This window comes from Ovis canadensis, chromosome Y (genome assembly GCF_042477335.2).
Source record: "Ovis canadensis isolate MfBH-ARS-UI-01 breed Bighorn chromosome Y, ARS-UI_OviCan_v2, whole genome shotgun sequence".
NCBI lineage: Eukaryota > Metazoa > Chordata > Mammalia > Artiodactyla > Bovidae > Ovis > Ovis canadensis.
The window spans coordinates 2,082,935-2,106,269 of NC_091271.1; the positions used below are offsets into that span (position 1 = coordinate 2,082,935).

The following is a 23,335-nucleotide window of genomic DNA, read 5'->3' on the forward strand; positions in this document are numbered from 1 at the left end:
CAGCTGGTAAAGAATCCACCTGTAATGTGGGAGACCTGGGTTAGAAAGATCCCCTGGAGAAGGGAAAGGCCACCCAGGGCGGTACTCTGGCCTGGAGAATCCCATGGACAAAGAGTCGGACACGACTGAGCGACTTTCACTGAGGTGGCAGTGATGTTTGGCAAAGATGTAGCAGTGATATCTGTTTTGGATTCTGGGTATTGTGGGGAGGGGAGAGCTGGGTCAGGGTAAGGTCAGAAGATGAATGAAAACCAGGACAAGAACTGACACCAGAATGAACAGGATTTCCCAGTAAAACAAGACTATCCATGGAGACAGAGGGGAAAGCAGGACGCGAATTTCACCAGGAAACACACACTCGTGGAAAAAAAAATACAAACCGTAAGGTGGAGAAGGGCATTTGTAGACGGATGTCAAGCACGTGATGTGGGTTAAATAGATTCTTCTTTGTGAGCATTCACCTGTGAGTGTATCCAACTGGCTCTCACTGAGGAGAGGGCTTTTGAGTTGATGTGGGTGAACCGCTCTCTCTGCCTGCGGGCTCTGATGTCGCCTGTGGCTGTCGGCTTCAGGGAAGGATGGTGCTCCTTGCTCAGGTGTTTGCCAGCTGTCAGGGTGCGTGGTGAGCGTTGTGTGCTTGCCAACCATTGGGGGAAGTCATTCAGGGCACCCTGTACGCTTGACGTCCACAGAGTGCTTGCTTGGGGCGCCTTCAGAGGGCTGTACCTCCGGGGAGAAGTCAAGCAGACTGGGGTGGAAATGTAATCGTTAAATACACCTCAAAAGGAAGGCAGACAGCCCAGTGAAGGCTTAGTTGCTTGGTCGTGTCCAACTCTCTGGGACCCCATGGGCTGTATAGCCCACCAGGCTCCTCTGTCCATGGGATTCCCCAGGCAAGAACACTGGAGTGGGTAGTCTTTCCCTTTTCCTGGGGATCTTCCCCACCCAGGGATCAAAATCTGCATTGCAGGCAGATTCTTTACCATCTGAGCCACCAGGGAAGCCTGCAAATATTTCTATATTGAAATTCTAACTCATAGTACCTGTGGATGTGACCTTTGGAATGAGGACTTATTTAAACTCAGAGGTCATTGAGTTTAAACAAACAACCTTTGTGCATCAGGCTGGGTCCTGACCTCATAGGACTCGGGTCCTCATAAGAAGAGGTGATCAGGATACAGACACACGGAGGGAGGACCATGTGAGGACTCAGGGAGGGGACGTCCGTCCACACGCCCAGGAGAGAGTCCAGCCCTGCCCACACCTGGGTCTCAGACGTCAGCCTCCAGGAGACACATAAATCTCTACTGTTCAAGACCCCAGCCCTAGGAAACTAAGATACCTGCTGATTTCCTCTATAGGGTGACCCCTCCACTGTGAAGGGGAAAGATGACTCCCACAGACACACAACCTCATACATACATATGAACCCACCCACACACACTGTTCTGGACTGTGGTGTCTTGCTCTTTAATAAGCCTCATTCACCGTTAGGGGAAAACTGCCTTTTTGCTAGCAAAGAAATAAAGAGAGAAATATTTTTCCCCTGGAAATTCTTGCTTTAAAAAAAAAAAAAGAACTGTGTTTCTGGGGTTGAACATAGAAAAAGATAGAGACATTATTTTAGAATGTAGTATCACTGAAGGGAAAAAGTGAGGTGAAGGTGTTAGCCGCTGAGTCCTGTCTGACTCTGCAAACCCCTGGACTGTGTAGCCTTCCAGGCTCCTCTGTCCAGGGGATTCTCCAGGCAGGAATACTGGAGTGGGTTGCCATTTCCTTTCAGGGTGGGGAGGGGGGCGGTCCTTCCAGACCCAGGAATGGAACCCGAGTCTCTTCTGCATTGTAGGCGGATTCTTTACAGTCGCAGTCACCAAGGAAGGCCACATTTTCAGGGTTAAATGTTATAATCCCCGGAGAGAGAGAGAGACACTTTGTTTCAGAAGGCAGGATCAATAAAGTGCCATAAATAGGAAGAAACCCCCTATCCATTTCAGCCTGCGGTTTCCACATCCTTTGACAGAATTTCAGCATCCTTTCAGGATTCGGTAACAAGGGTGTGATTCACAAAGCACGGGCAGGAACAGCCTCTTGCTAATTCTCTGGACACAATGACTCAATGAGTCAAATACAAATCAGCAGATGGAAGAGCTTATCTTGAAAACTGTTTTATTTTAGCCACAACCTTCCTGCAGGGGTCACTCCTGCTCCCCAGAATCGTCCGCAAGTTTCAGGAACACAATGTGAAATAGAACATGCCCTGCATTTAAGTTCAAAACAAATTCTTCTCTACTTAAATATTCCACGAACACGATGATTTTACATCACTGAATCCACCTTCTGCACGCTTAATCTGTTCACATTTTTCACTTCAATTATCTAGAATTTATTTGCTTGGGGAGGAGAGATTTTCTTAAATCTCTGTGAGTGTTACAGACTGAGGGTTGCCATTTCTTTCTCCAAAGGTTCCAGGGATGGAACCCAGGTCTCTTACACTGCAGACAGATTCTTTACTGTCTGAGCCATCAGGCAAGCCCCTAATAGCTGACGGTATAGCATAAACCTAACTTTTAGGTCCAGTGATAGAGTAGTCTGTTATCTGCCTTATTACAGTGATCTTGAATTGGATCCCAAATACCTTTGAGGTCCATACGCCTTTATGCGTCTTAGAGGTAAACTCAACCACGTAGAACACAACAAGATTCAAGGCCCAGCAGGGTTAATTTTTCCATGTCTGCCATCCAAACAAAAATTTCCAGCCAGGAGAAGCAGTCGGAAAGCACAACCGATCAAGCAAAGAGTGAAATAAAGACATCAACAGTGTTCTTGCCTGGAGAATCCCAGGGACGGGGGAGCCTGGTGGGCTTCTGTCTGTGGGGTCGCACAGAGTCAGACACGACTGAAGCCACTTAAAAGACATCAACACGGACCCACAAATGACCCCCAGATAGAACAATACACACAGAGTGACTTTAAGGAGTTACTATAACTGCATTTAATAATGCCCACAAAGTTAGGGACATGTAAGTCATAAAAAGATCCAAATTAAACATCCGGACATGAGAACTATACTGTGTGGAACGACAAATTCGTTGAATGGAGTTACCAGTTGCTTAGACTCGACAGGACAAACGACCCGTGAACATGATCCCTAAGTCCTGTCTGACTCTTTGCAACCCCATGGACTGTAGCCCGCCAGGCTCCTCTGTCCATGGGATTCTCCAGGCAAGAATACTGGTGTGGGTTGCCATTTCCTCCTCCAGGGGCCTCTTCCCAACCTAGGGATCAAACCCACGTCTCCTGTATCTCCTGCATTGCAGACAGATTCTTTACCACTGACCCAGCTGGGAAGCCCGTGAGCTAAAGACATGACAGAGAAACTACAAATTAAAACCCAAACAAAAGAGGTTTTTAAAAATGCATAGAATTTCTTGGAGAAAATGTTTAGCACCTGAACATGCATGTAACTGAATTTTCTGTTAAAGGAGATCACACACACACACAAAGAAATAAACAAATAAAGAGAAATCACTTTCTATACTGGATGTAAGTTTACAGCAGTAAGTTCCAAGAAGCTCAGTCAATGCTTAGCACGAAAGTTATGGATTACGCTATGATGTATCAAAATTATAAGATGAAGCTAAAGCAGTATTTGGGGAAAATTTCATAGCAATCCATAATGGAGTTGCTGAAAAGTAATGATGAAGAGAAAGCCTGAGAGTATGAACAGATGAAAGTTACCTTAACTACCATAAGGGAAAGGGAAAGATTAATTCAGGTTTCTTGTGAGAAGCTTTGCAAGGAGGAAGACAGTGACGTATCATCTTTAAGGTACTAAAGGGAGGAAAGTCAATAAAGATTCTAAAAGATACACGCACCCCAATCTTCAGAGCAGCATTATTTACAACAGCTAGATCACGGAAGCAGGCTAAGTGTCCATCGACACATGAATGGATAAAGAAGTGGAGGCCCATAGGTACAGTGGAATATTACTCGGCCATGAAAAAGAATGAACCCATGCCATCTGCAGCCACATGGATGGATGTAGAGATGATGGTACTGAGGAAGTCAGAGAGGCACAAAGTGATATCACGTGACCTCACTTACATGTGGAGTCTAAAATGCGAAACAGCAAACTCATAAAACAGGAAAAGACTCACACACATAGAAACCGATAGTTACCAGAGGGGTAACGTGCAGAGGGATAAATCAGGAGTTTGGATTAGCAGATACAAACGCCAATATATAAAATAAATAGCCAACGTGGTCCAACTCTATAGCGCAGAGAACAAAATATTTTTCAGTAACCTTTAAGGGAAAAGACTCTGAAAAAAGAATATGTATACACATTTGCATGAATAACTGAATGGCTTTGCTTTACCCCTAAAACTAACGCAGCATCGTAAATCAACTGCTGCTGCTGCTAAGTCGCTTCAGTCGTGTCCGACTCTGTGCGACCCCATAGACGGCAGCCCACCAGGCTCCCCCGTCCCTGGGATTCTCCAGGCAATGACACTGGAGTGGGTTGCCATTTCCTTCTCCAATGCATGAAAGTGAAAAGTGAAAGGGAAATCGCTCAGTCGTGTCTGACTCTTAGCGACCCCATGGACTGCAGCCTACCAGGCTCCTCCGTCCGTGGGATTCTCCCGGCCAGAGTGCTGGAGTGGGGTGCCACTGCCTTCTCCAGTAAATTAACTATACATCAATAAAAATTAAAAAAAATAAAAGCTCAAAATATCATACAACAAAAATGTATTTAAAGATTAAACATAATCTTGGAATTGTCAAACATAAAACTGCAGAAAGAATTCATCAGGATGGACTACACTGCAGTTAATGTTAAGAGTACCTTTCAAGGGAAAGAAAATAATATCAGGTGTGACGTTGGATATATGGATTTATACAATGGAATGAAGGAAATCAGTAGTTGGAACTATACTGAAAACACGTGAGATTTCTTTATTTACATCTCTTTTAAAGATAATAGACTGCTTAAGCAAATATTACAAAAATGTGACAGTTTACATACATGGTAAATATTTCTCTTATTATTTCTCCTATAATTGATTCTTTAAGCAAATAAGATCTAGTAAATGGAATTTAACATAAAATGCAAAAATCAGTGGGACAGTAGCAAAAATTCAAGAGGAGAGAAGGCTAGGACACTGTGGAAATATTCTTAATCTGTGTGTGAAATACATTGTCACTTAAACGTAGCCTGTCATAAGTGAATCATATTTATTATGAATTCGAAAGCAACCAGAAAAAAGACAGAATAAAGTATTACAACTAACGAACTTGCAAAGGAAATGAAATGGAATCATAAACAAAATTAATGCAAAAGAAGACAAAAAACCAATGAGACAAAAATTAAGAGACAAACAGTTTATCTTTCAAACCTTGTTGTATCAATAATAGCAGTGAGAGCTTTATTAGCTCAGTCGTGTCTGACTCTTTGTGACCCCCGTGGACTTTAAGCCCGCCAGGCCCCTCTGTCCACGGGATTCTCCAGGCAAGAGTACTGGAGTGGGGTGCCATTGCCTTCTCCATATACCATGCTACCTCAATTAAATGAAATTTGATGCGGTTCTATAGTTCAGCTGGTAAAGAATCCACCTGCAATGTGGGAGACCTGGGTTCGATCCCTGGGTTGGGAAGATCCCCCGGAGAAGGGAAAGGCTACCCACTCCAGTTTTCTGGTCTGGAGAATTCCATGGGCTATATAGTCCACGGGGTTGCAAGGGCTGAGCACGACTGAGCGAGTTTTCATTTTGACTATACCCAACACACAGTGTTTCATAGCAAAGACTACTACCAAAGGGAAAGAGTTACTTCTTGACAGTAAAAATGTCCGTTCACTAGGAGGATATAAAATACTCAACGCTTATGCACCTACTGCGTGCGTGCGTGCGTGCGTGCGTGCTCCGTCGCTTCAATCATGCCAGATTCTTTGCAATCCCACAGCCTATAGCCCACCAGGCTCCTGTGTCCATGGGGTTTTCCAGGCAAGAATACTGGAGGGGGTTGCCATACCCTCCTCCAGGGGATCTTCCCGACCCAATGCAAACAAAGTCTCTTACATTTCCTGCATTAGCACGTGGGTTCTTGACCACTACCTGGGAAGCCTGTTACCAGAGTAACAGGCTCCTTGAAAAAGGAATAGACAAATTTGAGGTTTGTCAATTGGAGAGGTGTATGGAGAGAGTAACATGGAAACTTATATCACCATATGTAAGAGAGAGCCAACGGGAATTTGCTGTGTGACTCAGGAAGCTCAAACTGGCGCTCTGTGTCAACCTAGAGGGCTGGGATGGGGAGGGAAATGGGAGGGAGTGTCAAAAGGGAGAGGGCATTATGTATACCTATGGCTGATTCATGCTGAGGTTTGACAGAAAACGGCAAAATTCTATAAAGCAATTATGCTTCAGTTAAAAAATAAATTAAAAAATTAAAACCTGATAGATAATGCACGGAAAACCAGAGAAATTCACAATTTAAGTTTAATTAATATAATCATGTTAACACGTAAGTAGTCCCGCATAATTGATAGAAAAAGGAAACAGAAGCATTAGTAAAAATACAAGAGATTTGTTCAAGACGGTCAAACAACTTGTCCTAATTATTGCAATAGTAGCCAAACTGTAAATCAGCTATACAATTAAAAAAAAAGTCAACATTCTTAAAAAAAAAAAAACCAGAGAAAATTACAAAACCACTGCTTTCAAATTGTACCCACTGCATGGAATCTTAAAATGCTAACTTGAAATTTTATTACCATTAAAAAAAAAAAAAACCCAGCCAAATAGGCATCATTTTTAAGAGAATACATTTAGCATGTTAGATTATATTCCACATGATAGTACTTTCCTTAGTAAATTTAAAATGATCCTGCTCATACCTAGACCTTTTTTTATTTTGATTTTGAAGTTCACACAGTAAGAAACAGAATTATAGTTGATTTACTATTTTATTTTTAAAGAGAGATTTCTAAAACCCATTCAAAGAGTAAAGGGAAATATTAGTTCCTTTTAAAATCAGTTTATACTGGCTTCTCTCTCCCTGTTTCCCTAATTTTTAAATTAATATTTATTGGAGTATAGCCGTTTTCTAGTGGTGTGCTGGTTTCAACTATACAGTGAAATGAATCAGTCATACATTCTATTTGAGGCTGTCAGTCACTCAATCATGACCGACTCTTTGCGACCCCATGGACTGCAGCACGCCAGGCTTCCCTGTCCATCACCAACTACCGGAGTTTGCTCAAACTCACGTCCGTTGAGTCGCTGAGGCTACACCTAATTTTGTAGTTAGAATACTTACCTTTTTAAAACTTACACTGAGTTAAATAGTAAACAATTCTGAAGCTGTATTTCCTTTTATGTTATAACTATCACCTGGTACCACCAGACAAAAATCTAGTGAAATGCATACAGAGTTAATGATTGCCAAATTTTTGCAGCCTAGAATTCCCATCCTTAAGCAATCCGACAACTGTTTATTTTCCTTCTTCAGAGGTAACATCCTGAGGAATTTTGTGTAAAATTTCAAGCATGACAAAAATGCTATCGGGAGCATTGAAAATGATCAGACTTCAAAAGACCCTGAAAAGCAGCTTTGCTCCAGTTTAAAGGGACCGAGTTTGACCGTAGGGCACAGAGAATTGTGTATTAACAGAGCAGAGAAATTCGATACAAATACTGACATGGAAACACAGCGAGACAGAGGAAAAAGAAAAGACTGGAGCAGCTGCATAAAGGATGGCCAAATATTTCTATATATAACACACATATATGTTGTTAGTTTGCCGACAAAGGTCCGGACAGTCAAATCTGTGCTTTTTCCAGGAGTCATGTATGGATGTGAGAGTTGGACTATAAAGAAAGCTGAGCACTGAAGAACTGATGCTTTTGAACCGTGGTGTTGGAGAAGACTCTTGAGAGTCCCTTGGACTGCAAGGAGATCCAACCAGTCCATTCTAAAGGGAATCAGTCCTGAATATTCACTGGAGGGACTGATGCTAAAGCTGAAACTGCAATACTTTGGCCACCTGATGCAAAGAGCTGACTCATTTGAAAAGACCCTGATGCTGGGCAAGATTGAGGGCAGGAAGAGAAGGGGACGACAGAGGATGGGATGGCTGGATGGCATTGCTGACGCTAATGGACACGAGTTTGAGCAAGCTTCGGGAGTCAGTGATGGACAGGGAGGCCTGGTGTGCTGCAGTCCACGTGGTCGCAAAGAATCAGACATGACTGAGTGACTTAACAAGAACAGCGTCACTAGTCAATACGCTGAGATGTGGACACTTCTCATATACAGAGCCCTTAAAAGGAAAGGCTCAGAGATGATCCTCAAAGAGAAGGTTATCGGCCTGTGGGTCTAGCATCAGTCTCACACTCTGGGGATTCGGTAGCCAATACAACCTGCACATCTTAGAGCCTGACGTCCTCTGGACTGTGAGAAGTAAAGGTGTCGGGAGAAATTAATGGTGGCATCTGGGCTTGAGAGCAGAAAGAATACATCTTCCCTGCTGGTACCTGGCTTGAAGACTTTAAACTGAGAATGAAATAATGCCAAGTGCTGCCACCTGGGTGGACCTAGACGTGATCACCCTGAGTGAGCCTGGTGGACTAAGGTCCATGGGGTTGCAAAGACTTGGACATGACTGAGTGAGCAACCACACACAAACTATTATACATATGATGGATAAACAAGAAGGTCCTACTATACAGCACATGGAAGTATATTCAGTGCTCTTGGATAAACCACAGTGGAGAATCATATAAGCAATAATGGATATCTGTATCTGTCTATAACTGAATTGCTTTCCTCTATAGCAGTAACTAACAGCATTGAAAAGCAACTTGCTGCTGCTGCTAAGTCTCTTCAGTAGTGTCCGACTCTGTGCGACCCCATAGACGGCAGCCCACCAGGCTCCCCTGTCCCTGGGATTCTCCAGGCAAGAACACTGGAGTGGGTTGCCATGTCCTTCTCCAATGCATGAGAGTGAAAATGGAAAGTGAAGTCCCTCAGTCGTGTCCAACTCCTAGCGACCCCATGGACTACAGCCCACCAGGCTCCTCCATCCATGGGATTTTCCAGGCAAGAGCACTGGAGTGGGGTGCCATTGCCTTCTCTGGAAAAGCAACTTATATATCAATAATTTTTTAAAGACATGTAAAAGGAATTAAAGGCAGAACACACTTTTATTTCTAGACGATATTAACTCAATCATTCTCAAGGCATGCCACAACAGCAAAACCATGGCTTTGCTATCCGAGACCATCACATGTTTTCCTAAAACACATGGCAAATTATTTTTGTCAGCTCAATGCAGACAAGAGTGTAGGTGTGAGCATTCTCTTAACCTGGGTGGCTTAAGGTGGATCCATTGCGGGTGCTGAACAAGTAGACACAAGCCCAAGGAAGAACTCTAGCTCCTACAGCTAGAAAAGTACGTCTACATACTTTTCCCGTTTGTTTTTCCTTTCAGAACAGGAGTGTGTGTGAAAGGTTTACAAGACAATAAACATTTCAAAAAGCATGTATTTATTTGCACACATTTCCCAACTGCTGGGTATTGGAAAGAAATTGTGGTGCTGGAGAAGACTCTTGGACAGCAAGGAGACCAAACCAATCAATCCTAAAAACAGCCAGCCCTGAATATTCATTGGAAGGGCCGATGCTGAAACGCCAGTACTCTGGTCACCTGACGCAAAGAGCCGACTCATGGGAAAAGACCCTGAAGCTGGGAAAGGCTGAAGGCAGGAGGAGAAGGGGATGAGAGAGGAGGAGATGGTTCGATGGTATCACTGACTCGCTGGACATGAGTTTAAGCAAGCTCCGGGAGACAGTGAAGGACAGGGAAGCCTGGTGTGCTGCAGTCCATGGGGTTGCAAAGAGTCGGAGATGACTTAGCAACGGAACAACAGGAGCAACAAGATGGTTCAACACTCCCTTTTTAATTATTTGTTTTTTTTTTTTAACACTTCAGATTGACGTGGCTTCTATTAAGCTTTGCTGGAGCCCCCATCACTTTGCCTGTCAAGACGTCAGCCACCTGTTAGAAGTGATTTAGATGACGGTGGCCGGCTGACCTGAAGTCAGGCAATTAATCAGAAACATTCTTACTAACACAGGCAAGTAATTGAAACATCCCTGAAAAGCTGTAATCAATCTCCTCCTTTCTCAGAAAAGATCTGGGTATTGAATAAGTAAGTCACCACCTCCAAAAGCGGAAAACCTTTGGGTGAGGCTTATCTGCATATTTTACTTTGTGTTATCAGGCTTTTATTCCCAGCTCTCAAAGTTCCCTCCCATTCACCCTTTCCTCTCTCCCAAAGACAGGTAGAAATAAAAAAAACAAGCATCGAAATGGGAAGAGACAGTTTTATTCTTTTTAGAACAAACTAACCTAGCATTAATTTCTGAGGATCCATAGTTTGCAATGCAATTTTCCCCGAGGAAGAGGTAGAAATCCTAGGCTGCATTTAAAATAAAGCAAAAGAAGACTCAAACAGACATTTCTATAAAGATGACAGATGGCCGAGAGGCATCTGAAAAGAGGCTTATCAAAAAGATGCTTATCATCCCAACTATTGCTCAGTTGCTAAGTTGTGTCCGACTCTGTGTGACCCCATAGACGGCAGCCCGCCAGGCTCCTCTGTCCCTGGGATTCTCCAGGCAAGAATACTGGACGGGGTTGCCATTTCCTTCTCCAATGGACGCACGCATGTTAAGTTGCTTCAGTCATGTCCGACTCTGCGACTGCACAGACAGCAGCCCACCAGGCTCCTCCATCCACGGAATTCTCCAGTCAAGAAGACTGGAGCGGGCTGCCGTTTTCTTCTCCTTGAGACCCCATGGGTCTAACTGTAAGAGGAATGCAAATGAAAACCACAATGAGGGATGTCAGAGTTGGACCATAAAGAAGGCTGCTGCAGCTGCTAAGTCGCTTCAGTCGTGTCTGACTCTGTGCGACCCCATAGACGGCAGCCCAGCAGGCTCCCCTGTCCCTGGGATTCTCCAGGCAAGAACACTGGAGTGGGTTGCCATTTCCTTCTCCAGTGCATGGAAGGGAAAAGTGAAAGTGAAGTCGCTCAGTCGTGTCTGACTCAGGGGCCCCATGGACGGCAGCCCCCACCAAGCTCCTCCATCCAGGGGATTTTCCAGGCAAGAGTACTGGAGTGGGGTGCCATTGCCTAGTGCCCAAGAATGGATACTTTCCAGCTGTGGTGTTGGAGAAGACTCTTGAGAGTCCCTTGACTGCAAGGAGATCAAACCTGTCAAACCTAAAGGAAATTAGCCCTGAATATTCATCGGAAGGACGGATGCTGAAGCTGAAGCTCCAATACTCTGGCCACTGAAGAACTGACTCATTGGAAAAGACCCATGATCCTAGGAAAGACTGAAGGCGGGAGGAGAAGGGGACGACAGAGGATGAGATGGCTGGATGGCATCACCGACTCGATGGACATGAGTTTGAGTAAACTCTGGGAGTCGGTGATGGACAGGGAAGCCTGGAGCTGCCGTCCATGGGGTTGCAAAGTGTCAGACACGACTGAGCGAGTGAGCCACACACAGACTTCTATATATAAAATAGTCCACAAGGACCTACTGTATAGTACCGGGAACTCTGCTCAGTATTATTTAACAACCTAAACAGGAAAGCAATTGAAGAAGAGATACAGGTTTAAGTATAAGTGAAACATTGTGCTGTACACCAGAAACGCAACATTGTAAATCAATTTAATCTAGTGTCAAATAAGAACTACAAAAGGACAGGAATTATTATTTATGCACAGGAAAAAGGAAAATCAATGGATTAGTTCTTCAGTAAAAGTGGCAACAGAGATGGTACATTTGGAGGGTTCAAGTCTGAAACCACAGGACCGATTTCATAAGTAGGCAGTGCAAGGCACAGTCCAAGAAGAAGATGGACAAGTTTGGAATCAAAGAAGCCTGATTTCCATACGGTATCAGGTCTCTGAGTCATTTCTCTCCTTCACCTTGTTTCTTTACAGCTCAAACAGTAATGATCTCTGAGAGGATTCCCTGTAGGGCTTCCCTGGTAGATGAGTCGGTAAAGAATCTGCCTGCAGCGCAGGAGACCTGGGTTCGATCCCTGGGTCAGGAAGATCCCCAGGAGAAGGCAATGGGTACCCACTTCATTGTTCTTCTCTGGGAAATCCCATGGCCAGAGGAGCCTGGTGGGCTACAGTCCATGGGGGTAGCAAGAGTCGGACGCAACTTAGCGACAAGACCATCAAACTACTACCTATAGGCTAGAAAATACCCACAATAATTGCACAGTAATTATTTGGCATGGATGTACAGTCACTTAATGTGGGCTTTCTTAATGATCAAAAGATTAAAATAAATTTACTCACTTTTTTTTTTTTTTTCTGGATAATCAGATTACATGCTTCTATACTGTTCAGATTCTAACACACTTCCCTAGAGGAGGTGGTGGGGTTTTTTGCCTTTTGATTTTAAAAAAAGAAAAAGCCATGTTTCAAAGTCAGGAAAGGGTGAAAAAAAGGAAAGGTTAAAACAATGTTTAAGTTCCCTCATGACATCGTCCGATAATTATACTCGCGGTCCCTGAAAGATGGAAAGGGCACGTCATCCAGGGGGAGAGTTTGTTTCCTCAAGTCTGGGAAGTAATCACTTTTATTTTCAGGGTGACGGACTGTCCGTGACAAACCTGCTAACTCCAGAGCACACTCTGCTGTGGTTCACGTGGGCATTTTCTCCCTAACCAGTGTCAGGGAGTGGACAGTGGGGAACACTTGACTATCTTCTTTTTTTTTCTTCTGCTGAGTTTTGTTGTTTCCACCTTCTGGAGATGTTTCTCATGGTCATTTCAACATAGATCTCAAAGCTGCTGAATACATTTTCGGACAGCAGGGTTTAAATGCCATTATATCCTGTTGGGAAGATTCCCCTGGAGGAGGTAATGGCAACCCACTCCAGTATTCTTGCCTGGAGAATCCCACGGATGGAGAAGCCTGATGGGCTACACTCCGTGGAGTCGCGAAGGGTCGGACACGACTGAGCGACTGAACAAGTTAGGAAACTGTGACGCCCCAAAGCTGACCATCCACAGAGTGTCCGGAAACCTTCAACTGCACTCCTGGGTTCAATGGCACCACCAGGAAAGCACCGTGAGGACAGCATTTTAATTTTAAAATCTCGAGTCCAGCAAGATTATAGATGTCATGGGACCCTTTCTTTGTAAAAGGCAGTGAAAATGTAAAATGCATATCCACTTAAGAATGCCTATCTGCGCAACACAACTTCTTTGAGATAAAGAAGACCCTAAATGGGATTTCCAAAGATGTTTGAACTCGAGATGGGCAATGGGTTGGTAAGCAGGTCACTGAATATATCCAGGTCGTTCAATATTTTGTGACATTGTTTTGGGCATGTGCCGAGACATGAGGGATATTAATCATGAACCCAGGATTGAACCTGTGCCCCTCTGTAGTAGAAGCTCAGACTCTTAACCACTGGACCATCAGGAAAGCCCCAGATTACGTGTTCTTTGTCCTTATCCTGGCTTTTGTTTGGGACAGTGGGCTGGGGATGGTAACTGACTGGTGTACCGTGCTGTGACTGAATGAAATCACTACGTAGTTACAACCACACGTAGCACACCATTCAGGAGCCAGTGAATGAGAAGCTTGAATGAGCCAGCTCTGACGAGGGACCAAGTTCTGTATCCATGGGTACCGAGATAAACACGACAGAAAAGGTTGCCGGGGGGAATCCGGGAAGAAGCTCATCCCCGGAGGACAAGCGTCACAGAGGAAAGGCTTAGGTCCCCACAGTTACGCATGGTTTGTAAGCTTGTGGTGTTTGCGTGTGTGAGTGAGTGTGTGTGTGTGTGTGTGAGTGTGTGTGTTCAGACGGTTACTGCCGCCATCTGTGGATACCTACAAAGCATTGAAGACGACCATTCAAGAACCAGAGATGGCTTTCCTAAAAACGATTTTCTGGGAGACACACTACAAATATTTTCCGTGCAAATGCAACGTTTTGTTGAGTGTCCTGACAGCTGAAATGATGAATGATTGGACTTTCGGAATTGAGAAATTTCCCTGGTCAACCAAAGAAATGGAGAGTTGGCCCTACCTTATGCCCACAGCGTGGACACAACACGTGTTTATGTGAGTTGAATATTAAATGGTCACTTTGCTATATCTTATCATTTTCCCTCATCTGTGTATCTGTGGGGAGCCTGGTTTCAGAAAATTAGAAAAAGATTCCTAGTCGCTGCTCAATGTATTGACACGGCTCTAAGAGAGTGCCCCAAACTAGATGTCTGGAAATTTTTTTTTTTTAAAGGCTTTTTCTTACAAAACCTTTTCCTATCTTTTTGAAAGCACATTCTGTTAACATGACATTTAGCTTGGGTGTTGGAGAATATTTTCTGATGTTGGTAGTTTCAAAATAATAAGCACCTCAGGCTGATCAATTGAGAGCTAGCAAAGAGAGTCGCTCAGAGTTGTAGATTCAAAGTTTTTAAAATATTATAAAGTAGTTAGCCTCCAATTAAAATAAATAAAATAAATTTTTTTTAAAAAAGGGACGACGTAGAGGTTTCCCTGGTGGTCTAGCGGTTGAGGATGCGCCTGCCAGTGGAGGGGACATGAAGTGAATCCACGGTACATGAAGACCCCACCTGCTACAGCTCCTGAGTCTGTGTGCTCCAGCTTCTGAAGCCTGCTGGCCCAGAGCACGTGCTCCGCAATGGAAGCCCCCACAGTGAGACGCCTGAGCACCACAGCCGAAAACAAATAAATCTTAAAAAAAGAAGGATGGCTTCCTTAACAGTCTAACTAGCAATTAGGAACCCCACTGATCAATATAGACTTTGGAAAGTCAGTGCCTCGATGGGACTATCTCCATAAATTTTCTGCAAACGAATGAAACAGTGCAATCTTTCAAACTCCTGTGCTGACTAACCTGAACCAAGAATCTATTATAAAGACAAAGTTAAGTTGGGAAGGGAAAAGCAAATTTCGTACTTTAATACACACATTTATATGTTTATCAGCTCAGCCTTGTCTGACTCTTAGCAACCCCGTGGACTGCAGCACGCCAGGCTTCCCTGTCCATCACCAGCTCTAGGAGCTTGCTCAAACTCATGTCCATTGAGGCGGTGACGCCATCCAACCATCTCCTCCTCTGTCATCCCCTTCTCCCGCCTTCAGTCTTTCCCAGCATCTGGGTCTTTCCCAGTGAGTCCGTCATTTGCACCAGGCGGCCAGAGTGTTGTGGCTTTACCTTCAGAAGCAGTCCTTCCAGTGAACATTCAGGACTGACTTTCTTTAGGATGGACTGATTGGAGCTCCCTGCAGTCCAAGGGACTCTCCAGAGTCTCCTCCAACACCACAGTGCAAAAGCATCAATTCTGCAGCGCTCAGCTTTCTTTATGGTCCAACTCTCACATCCATACGTGACTACTGGAAAAACTATAGCCTTGATTATATACAGAATTCCTTATATATATATATATGTGTGTGTATATATATATAATTCCACCTATGAAAGTGGTACTGATGAACCTATTTTCAGGACAGGAACAGAGAGAGAGATGTAGAGAGCAGACTTGTGGACACAACAGGGGAAAGAGAGGATGGGATGAGCTGAGAAAGTAGAACTGATATATACAGATATATATACACACACGTGTGTGTGTTAGTCGCTCAGTCGTGTCCAATTCTTTGCAGCCCCATGGACTGTAGCCCATCAGGCTCCTCTGTCCACAGAATTCTCCAGGCCAGAATACTGGAGTGGGTTGTCATTCCCTTCTCCAGGGGATCTTCCCAACCCAGGGATCGCACCCAGGTCTCCCCCACTGCAGGCAGATTCTTTACCATCTGAGCCACCGGGGAAGCCGATACACATGACCACGTGTAACACAGACAGCTAGTGGGAAGCTGCGGTATAGAACAGAGAGCTCAGCTTGGGGCTCTGTGATGACCTAGAGGGGTGGGGCGAGGTGTGACTCAGGAGGGAGGGGATATGTGTGTTCTGTGTGTATATATGTACATATGCACGCAACACCCACATATATAGTTATGACAGATTCATGATGTTGCACACCGGAAACTAAGGCAACATTGTAAAGCAATTATCCTCCAATTAAATTTATTTTTAAAGTAAAACAAAGAATCAACATGAACAGATACTAAAAATCCAGCTTCTCCTTATCCTGAGCAATCGTCACCAGGGAAGAGGGATGCCTGCTGAGTGGGAAGACTTGAGCCTCTGCTAGAGTTGAGCTCAAAGCCTTTTATCCCCCCCCGCCGCAAGTTGGTCTCCTTGCCTTGCTGAATCTCTCCTCCTGGCAGCGCACAGAATGTATTGATTATATTCCATGTGCAGAAGCCTCCTGTGTCCACACCAAATACGCTCTTCAAACTATGCGCTTCCTCTTCATTCTTCCCAAAAAAGATGAATAAATAACATTTCTTATTGTTGTTATTTAAGAGGTATCTAACAGCGGTACGTTCACCTAGGAAAACTTTTTGTTTCAAACATAAGTAAAACATTTGGAGTTTACTTTGATGCAATGCCAATATACTTATGTTTGAAAACTTATGTTTTCAAAGTTATGTCCAGAACTTTGAAAACATAATTTGCTGCAGCTGAAAAAAAAAATGTGATCTCTATTTTTGAGACGCATGATTGCTTTTTTCCCTCTGATATCTCAACTAATACTCAGTATTATCAGTGGCCCTCTGTTTTCACAATTTAATGATAATGTAGGTGGAAAGGGCCCTGATGCTGGGAAAGATTGAGGGCAGGAGGAGAAGCGGGCAGCAGAGGATGAGATGGTTGGATGGCATCACTGCCTCAATGGACATGAGCTTGAGTAAGCTCTGGGAGATGGTGATGGACAGGGAAGCCTGGCGTGCTGCAGCCCATGGGGTCACAAAGGGTCAGGCACGACGGAGTGAGTGAACAATGACAAATATCAGTTAAGGGTCTTGGGAATGGGAGAAGCTACTGCACTTATAAATGGTAACCGTTCCCCTCAATGATCTTAGATAACTTACCTGAGTGCTGGACTTTTTGGAACACTTTCAGAGGGAAGAGAAAGGGTTTAGATGCCTTCTGCTTTGCACCTGTTAAGATAAGCAACATTAAATTCTGCAGACTACAGACTTTTCATGCAATATCCCAGAGCCTTTAATAAGGCAGCCTCGTCTAGCTGCTTTGGGGATCGTGAGAAATGGCATTGCTTTAAACTGTTTAAGTGAAACTGAAAAAACGCCTGTTAAGTGTCTAAAATCGCCAATTACAAGTCTGAAGGCATATCTTACTGTATACTCGTTTCTACTTGTGATCAAACAGACATCAGAAATAGAGCAAAATAAATTAGTAACTCGGAGCAGAAAATGAGGTTTGATTTATGACATGAAATCTGGGCCCCGTCTGCGACGCTGAGTGTTTCTTTCGATTGAAATTGATTCTCTTTCCGCAAGGAGTGTAATTTGAAACACCTTTCAACCAATTATCCTGAAATGAAATTATTTAAAATGTCCACTGGACAAGGTGCATTTTAAAATCTGTACCTGGTGCATTTGTTAATGAAGACCATAACAATTTTGGAAAGTATCTATAGAATGGATGTGACATTACTTTGCCAACAAAGGTCCGTCTAGTCAAGGCTATGGTTTTTCCAGTGGTCATGTATGGATGTGAGAGTTGGACTATAAACAAAGTTGAGCGCCGAAGAATTGATGCTTCTGAACTGTGGTGTTGGAAAAGACTCTTGAGAGTCCCTTGGACTGCAAGGAGATCCAACCAGTCCATTCTAAAGGAGATCACTCCTGAATATTCATTGGAAGGACTGATGTTGAAGCTGAAGCTCCAATACTTTGGCCACCCTGATGCAAAGAGCTGACTCACTGGAAAAGACCCTGATGCTGGGAAAGAGTGAAGGCAGGAGGAGAAGGGGATGACAGAGGATGAGATGGATGGATGGCATCACTGACTCGGTGGATACAATTTTGAGCAAGTTTCAGGAGATGGTGAAGGACAGGAAAGCCTGGTGTGCTGTGTTCCATGGGATTGCAGAGTTAGACACAAATTAGTGACTAAACAACAATACCTCATCATATAAGAAGGCAAAGAAACACAAACAGGAGCAGCAGTGGCAATCAGGTACCAGAAAACAGGATGAGGAAAACGCATTCCACTCACTGGGATGATATAAACGAGAACAGTTCGGCTTCAGTCTTGGAGCAAGTATTTGGAAGAAAAGATTTCATTGCAATCCCTGTGGACAGAACCTCCCAGTGTAAATCTCTGAGGGTATCTGCTTGGATCAGACTATTTTCCCCCTCATATAATCTGCCAATGTTTGTGTTTTTGTCAGTGACCTGCCCTCCCACTGGAGTAGCGAGTTCACATCAATTCGACAACAGTAGTTGTGGTCCCATAAATAAATAAATGCACACAGATGAGTCAGGCAGAAAACTCCACACACCCCATTAACTTGGACGAGCTGAGAACTGCATAACACTCGTAGGATTTAACCTTCATAGGGCACCTGCAAACTTCACAGGGGGAGAAAGGGACCTGCCATTCGGTAGTACTTTGGCTGACAGGACTGCAGAGATTCCTTTAAGCTATTTTGATGCAATACTTACCATTATTGAGTTAACCATGTAAAGCAGCGGTCCCCAAACGCTAGGATCTAATGCCTGGTGATCTGAGGTGGAACTGATGTGATAATAATAGCAGTATAGCACATGATCAATGTAGTACACAGGTCCTCCTGAAACCATAACTCCTGAAACCCACCCTGATCCAGAAACGTCATCTCCCACGAAACCAGTCCCTACTGACAGAAAGGATGAGGACTGCTGATGTAAAGCAACCCATGGTCCAAAGCATTTTCCATCTAGAGGAATACAAGGATTATAGGCAAGCTTGGTTCATTTCAGTCACTCAGTCATGTCTGACTCTTTGCGACCCCAAGGACTGCAGCACGCCAGGCTTCCCTGTCCATCACCATCTCCTGGAAATGACTCAGACTCATGTCCATCCAGTCGGTGATGCCACCCAACCATCTTATTCTCTGTCATCCCCTTCTCCTCCTGCCATCAATCTTTCCCAGCATCAGGGTCTTTCCCAGTGAGTCAGCTCCTCACATCAGGTGGCCAAAAGATTGGGGCTTCAGCTTCAGCATCAGTCCTTCCAATGAATATTCAGGACTGATCTCCTTTAGGACGGACTGGTTTGGTCTCCTTGCAGTCCGAGGGGCTCTCTAGAGTCTTCTCCAACGCCGCAGTTCAAAAGCATCAATTCTTCGGGGCTCAGCCTTCTTTAGGGTCCAACTCTCACATCCAGAATGTGGATTCCTGACAAAACATGGTCCAGCGGAGAAGGAATGGTGAGCCACTTCAGCATTCTTGCCTTGAGAACCCTGTGAACCATATGAAAAAGCAAAAAGCTATGATACTGAATGCTATGAAGCTGAATACTGAATACTGAAGCTATGATACTCCCCAGGTCGGTAGAGGCCCAAAATGCTCCTGGAGATCAGTGGAGAAGTAACTCCAGAGAGAGTTGAGAGGCAAGAGATGGGGAGGCAAACGTGGTAACTATATTTAAATACTGATGACTCTGTCCTAGCAGGAATGCATTTGTTCTTAATCTCAAGAAGAAGACCAAGAATAAATATGGGACATCCCAGGAGGCTCAGTGGTACAGAATCCACCTGCCAGTGCTGGAGACATGGGTTCAGTCCCGGGTCTGGGAAGATCCAACATGCCTTGCAGCAAGAAATCCTGTGTGCCACAACTACTAAGCCTGTGCTCTAGACCCAACTAGAGACTTGCCCCCACTCTCTGAAGCTAGAGCAGAGTCCATGTGGAGCAAGGAAGACCCAGCCCAGCCAAAAATTAAAAAAAAAACAAAACACAATACATAAAGAATAACTGTTCCACCCCCATGTCCTAATGGGAAAGTCAACACGTTGTACTTTCTAATATCACCTTTCAGTAAACATGTAGAAATGGTTTAAAATATACACATGAAGCTATGGATCGAGAAAGACCTCTGGTCAGCGTGGGCATTTCTCGGGAGACGTGAGGACAAATTCTAATAGGAGACAGGAAGCAGCTTAAGATGGATATCAGAGGAGAAACCAAGTGAAGGGTGCTACAGGAGCTTCTAAGCAGATAAGTTGCTAGGTACTGGGCAGGAAGCAGCCTTTAATTTTGGGGGCTCCAAAATCACTGCAGATGGTGATTTCAGCCATGAAATTAGAAGACGCTTATTCCTTGGAAGGAAAGTTATGACCAATCTCAGTTCAGTTCAATTCAGTTCAGTTCAGTTCAGTTGCTCAGTCGTGTCTGACTCTTTGTGACCCCATGAATCGCAGCACGCCGGGCCTCCCTGTCCATCACCATCTCCCAGGAGTTCACGCAAACTCACGTCCATTGAGTCGGTGATGCCACCCAGCCATCTCATCCTCTGTCGTCCCCTTCTTCTCCTGCCCCCAATCCCTCCCAGCATCAGAGTCTTTTCCAATGAGTCAACTCTTCACATGAGGTGGCCAAAGTTCTGGAGTTTCAGCTTTAGCATCATTCCTTCCAAAGAACAACCTAGACAGCATATTAAAAAGCAGAGATATTGCTTTGTCAACAAAGGTCTGTCTAGTCAAGGCTATGGTTTTTCCAGTAGTCATGTATGGATGGGAGAGTTGGACTACGAAGAAAGCTGAGTGCCAAAGAATTGACGCTTTTGAACTGTGGTGTTGGAGAAGACTCTTGAGAGTACCTTGGACAGCAAGGAGATCCTTCACAGGCATGCTGCTGCTGCTGCTGCTAAGTCGCGTCAGTCGTGTCTGACTCTGTGCGACCCCAGAGATGGCCGCCCACCAGGCCCCGGCATCCCTGGGATTCTCCAGGCAAGAACACTGGAGTGGGGTGCCATTTCCTTCTCCAATGCACGAAAGTGAAAAGTGAAAGTGAAGTCACTGAGTCGTGTCCAACTCTCAGCAACCCCGTGGACTGCAGCCTACCAGGCTCCTCCGTCCATGGGATTTTCCAGGCAAGAGTACTGGAGTGGGGTGCCATTGCCTTCTCCGTTCACAGGCATAGGTCTGATCAATTACCTTTTCTGGGAAAGATTGAGGGCAGGTGGAGAAGGGGACAACAGAGGATGAGATGGTTGGATGGCATCACCAACTCAGTGGTCATCAGTTTGAGCAAGCTCTGGGAGTTGCTGATGGACAGGGAAGCCTGGTGTGCTGCAGTCCATGGGGTCGCAGAGAGTCGGACACGACTGAGTGACTGAACTGACCTGAACTGATGGATAAATGGATGTAGATGATTCATATAGAGACAGAGATATAGATATATGATGGAGATGCAGATGGTCCAGAAATAGATATACAGATGCAGATGGAGATGGAGATGGTACACACAGAGGCATACAGACATATGATGGAGAATGCAGATGTAGGTGGTATAGGCATAGCCACAGATATATGGGTGTAGATGATACATGTAGAGACAGAGATTAGATACATGATGGAGGTGGAGATGCTATAGAGACAGGTATGAATATATGGATTGAGAGGTGGACGACACAGAGATACAGATCTGAGACGCAGATGTAGATGTGGATGGGATACGCAGATACATACTCACGGATGGAGGAGATGTAAGTGCAGAGGATGACAGAGCCGCAAACGGAGACCCAGGTGGATATGCATACTTAGACTTACACACGGTGCCTGCAAGCTCAGTCGCTCAGTCCTGGCTGACTCTTTGTAACCCTATGACCTGCAGCCCACCAGACTCCTCAGTCCATGGGATTCTCCAGGCAAGAATACTGGAATGGGTTGCCATGCCCTCCTCCAGGGGAATCTTCCTGGCCCAGGGATTGAACCCATGTCTCTTACGTCTCCTGCACTGGCAGGTGAATACTTTACTGCTAACGCCACCTGGTAGACTCGCATGCCTAATTCTATAAATCCAAGTCTCTATCTATGTCTGTTTCTAATCAGTGTCTATACTTCTCTAGGTCAGACTGGAAGTGAAAGTTAAAGTGGCTCAGTTGTGTCCAACTCTTTGTGACCCCGTGGACTGCAGCACACCAGGCCTCCCTGTCCATCACCATCTCCTAGAGCTTGCTCAAACCCATGTCCATCAAGTCGGTGATGCCATCAAACCATCTCATCCTCGCCATCCCCTTCTCCTCCCGCCTTCAATCTTTCCCAGCATCAGGGTCTTTTCCAATGAGTCAGCTCTTCGCATCAGGTGGCCAAAGGATTAGAGCTTCAGTTTCAGCATCAGTCCTTCCAGTGAATATTCAGGCCTGATTTCCTTTAGGACACACAGGCAGGATCTCCTTGCAGTCCAAGGGACTCTCAAGAGTCTTCTCCAGCACCACAGTTTGAATGCATCAATTAACATGACATAATTCCTTCATACTAAACACCAATCGTTAAGTTTCAGGTTAAAATGAAGAATGGGTGCTTGAACGATTTTGAGGAATGACCTAGAGGTCTCTTAGAATGTACAATAAGCCCTACCCTTAATTAAGAGAATCAATTCAAGTTTTGATCAACTTTAGATTAAATCTGCTTGCTCATTTAACTCTATTTGTGGGAAGAAACAGATCAATGAGGAATAATTACACAGTGATTACTTTTATTAAAATACATCTAATGTATCCTTATAAAATCATATCTCAGCTTTCTGTTCTACCTGTAGAGTTTAAATCAGACCCCTTGAACAGAATTTGGATGGAGATAAAAATTTTGAGAAAATGGATACTATCCTTAATTTTCTATAGAAATACTTTTATACCAACAAGCTTTCAGAAGCAGTTAGCAAAACGTTTGCATTACAGAAAAAAAAAAAATGAAACCCAACACACCCACATAGTCATGGTAAGACCAGCAGTCCTTGAGTGTGGAATAACATTTCACTGTGAGATAGCATCAATTTTTAATAGCATTTTCCCCTAATCTAGATGGAAGTACAATGCATTTTTCATGCAGAGATGCTGCAAATAAATATCAGTCATGGTCTGTGACAGGACAAAATGCTAGCAAGCAGTCGGCAGAAAAGGGTGTGAAATGGACACCTTCTGTGCATTTTGCTGCATCTGTGGTTTATGGCACCCATGCCATCTTATGTCCCAAATTATGTATAGGGGAAGACACAGCAGGTGAATTTAGTAAGCGTGCCGACTATCGCTGGCTAAGTGACATTAGGCATGTATCGTGGTTCCATGAGCATCTTTCTTCATGCATAAAAGAGAAATAAGGTAAGCTGGATAAACACGTGCATCACAGAGC

At 44.4% G+C, this 23,335-nt stretch overlaps 1 protein-coding gene across 10 annotated transcripts in view; it reads right to left on the bottom strand.

The window, feature by feature from the left end:
• The window catches only part of LOC138929705 (zinc finger protein 665-like), a 170,482-nt gene that overhangs the window by 24,015 nt on the left and 123,132 nt on the right, over positions 1 to 23,335 (bottom strand). For 2 of the 10 annotated variants that reach the window (XR_011446008.1, XR_011446010.1), the window contains 4 exons: positions 18,666 to 19,444; positions 17,067 to 17,135; positions 16,334 to 16,448; positions 10,373 to 10,869 (listed from right to left, as the gene is read on the bottom strand). The exons of 2 other annotated variants lie outside the window; for them this stretch is intronic. The gene's annotated coding sequence lies outside the window, so the exon portion shown is untranslated. Of the gene's footprint in view, positions 1 to 10,372; positions 10,870 to 16,138; positions 16,449 to 17,066; positions 17,136 to 18,665; positions 19,445 to 23,335 lie in introns of those variants that run through there. 6 more of the 10 variants (XR_011446015.1, XR_011446019.1, XR_011446012.1 and 3 more) reach the window with 5 other exon arrangements.